Source organism: Thunnus maccoyii, chromosome 14 (assembly GCF_910596095.1).
Source record: "Thunnus maccoyii chromosome 14, fThuMac1.1, whole genome shotgun sequence".
In the NCBI taxonomy this organism is placed as follows: domain Eukaryota; kingdom Metazoa; phylum Chordata; class Actinopteri; order Scombriformes; family Scombridae; genus Thunnus; species Thunnus maccoyii.
The window spans coordinates 20,034,214-20,036,785 of record NC_056546.1 but is presented as its reverse complement, the minus strand read 5'-3'; positions in this window follow the sequence as shown (position 1 = coordinate 20,036,785).

The following is a 2,572-nucleotide window of genomic DNA, read 5'->3' as shown; positions in this document are numbered from 1 at the left end:
AGAGTGTATTGGAGTTATTGGGAATTACATTTCTCCTCTTTTTGGGTGGAAGCTAACTGCCTTCCCAAGCTTTTAGCTCCTGTGCCAAGCTAACACATACCAGACAAGTCTCTTCACTGGATGCATAAAGACCAAACTGATATCATACTCACCAAACTCCTGGTAAGACAGCAACAAGCCCCCCGAAATATTGAAGTAATCAAGCGTTGTGATTGCTGTACTTAGGTACACTTGGGCATTACATTTCTGGAAAGATGAAGGCGTTAGACTGTGTAAAGTAAGAGTTATAACCAGACTTGTAATACATATTGTGCTGAATGCACAGCAAAATATACGCCACCCAAGTGTTCGGATCCCAATCCGGAGTCCTTGTGATGGCTTGTGACAATAATTTCCTCTCCTGCTTTCTCCTTCTTGTTATAATTCAGATTGTGACTGTGCCAAATTATCCTCACCTACCAAAATTTCAATGGGGATTAAGGGTAGAGTTGGTGATTCTAATCCAATACACTTTTTGTCAAATTTGGCAAATATCTCCTCAGCTGTCACATCTGTGTGTGCGCTGAAAAAAATCTGATGTTCAGCAACAGGGGGCGTTGGTGCTCGTGCACAGGACAGGGGGAAGTCATCAGAGCAGCTGTCTGTGAGGACATGACAGTCTCCCGTCTCCAGCACCCGTTGAATGATGGGGGAGGGCAAGCAAACTGCAGAGAGAGCGAGGCTGTGGCCAATTCACATAGAAGGTGTTTTCTCACAGAACAGATACCCTTCCATTTTATTAAATATATCAATCCACACTGAATCTGAGACAGTCTCACAGAGACTGCCAGCATTTTTTTTATGCTCCAAGTCTGTTTCTGTCGGGTTTATTGAAACATAATCTTAGCAGGCAGCTGTTTAAATCGCACAAATATCTTGCTGTATATGTGTTTTGAACTTATTAGCCATATCAATGAATCAATAAATACACTGTTGATTTCTTCCCGTGGAGCTGACGGCTGCTTCTGTGGACAGATGCAGAACGCAGGTCAGGTGAGAAGTGAGGAGGCTGCAGAGAGGCGGAGAGTGTGGATGGACTGTTGTGCTCACATGAGAAGAATTTTTTTCCCCTTGTGATGAAGTGTGAGAGGAACAGAAGTGACTCTACAGCTGACTCATCACTCTGAATTCTGCCATATTTCTCTTTTGGTCATTGCCTTGGCAAAGTGTGTCCATGAATTTCTTTGGGTGTTAAGTTTAAATATCAATAATCTTTCTCCAGAATCACTGACTCTACCTTTACTGGAAATAGTGCAGGATGCCAGCCAAATAGACTCATTGGGCTAGCACCCAAAATGATTGAGTTCCATTACCCATGGCAATATTTTTAATGGCAACCTGCAAATGTTACAAGACCACAAGAACATGGATGAAAAAAAAACATTGTTAACAGTTACTGTGTCTGAACCGGCACTCACTCTCTGGGCTTTAGGAAAATGCAGCGATTAGAAATAATCCTTCAATGCTTTAAGGAATTTGTAAGAGCCTTTTGAGTACAAAACTACATGATCACCTGGGGTTTGATTGTACGATATTATAACTGGCTTGCTGATAATTTAAGAGTTTATTTAATTAATGCTAGAGTCAGGGCAGATGTTGTTGAATAAAATTCCTACAGGGAGGACTCCAGTTTCAAGTACAATATCTTAGAGCACAGATGCTAATTAAAAACATCAAGATCCAGGAGTTAGGATAAGGAGTTATCTTCAAATGTATTTTAGTAGCTCTTCTTTGTAGCTTATGTGTGTCCATCAATAGTTTCTTACAGGGTGCACTTTGATATACATTTTAAATTGTGTTTAATATTTAATGCAACTCTTATCCTTCATTGATTCAGGACTGATGTTATGTTTACTGCTGCACAGTATACATCAATATCTCATACGCATCGCTGAAATGTCTCCTCTTAAAATCATATTAAATTACTGATAGAATAATGAAACCATATGCTTATGTTTATCCTGGATAGACTTTACCTGATTACAATAAATGATGTTTCTACCTAAACAGCATGCACAGAGGCAAAAACAGTATGTCACAAATACACAGCCTGCAAGACCTCCCCTTACAAGACCTTTTTTGTCTTTTTCTTTTCTTTTTTTTTTTTACTGCTGCTTTTATCTCCCCTGCTTTAACTGCATATTTCGTTTTTTAAAGAGCAGTATTATTATATTTCTTGAAGGTTTAGGGCATTGACTGTACATAAAGTTGGACGTCATGACAGCTCCCCAAAAGTGAAGCCAAAAGATCTTGAGCGCCCCCTGGTGGCTGGCTGCAGTATAGATCATAAATCCCGCCCCCTCCATGTTAGCAGATGGGACATGGGCCAAACTAGAATAATCAAAGTACATATCAAATGTTTCCCAAAGATGGCTTCTGTCATTTCAGGTAATTCTTATCATGCTGATGATTGTCCGAGTACTCATTTTTCTGATAAGTTTGTTTTTAATGAGTTATTTGACGATATAAAAAGGGGGTGTGACGTCATGATTGACAGCTGTGACAGCCGCTCTCCAACCTCTGTCAGGCGGCG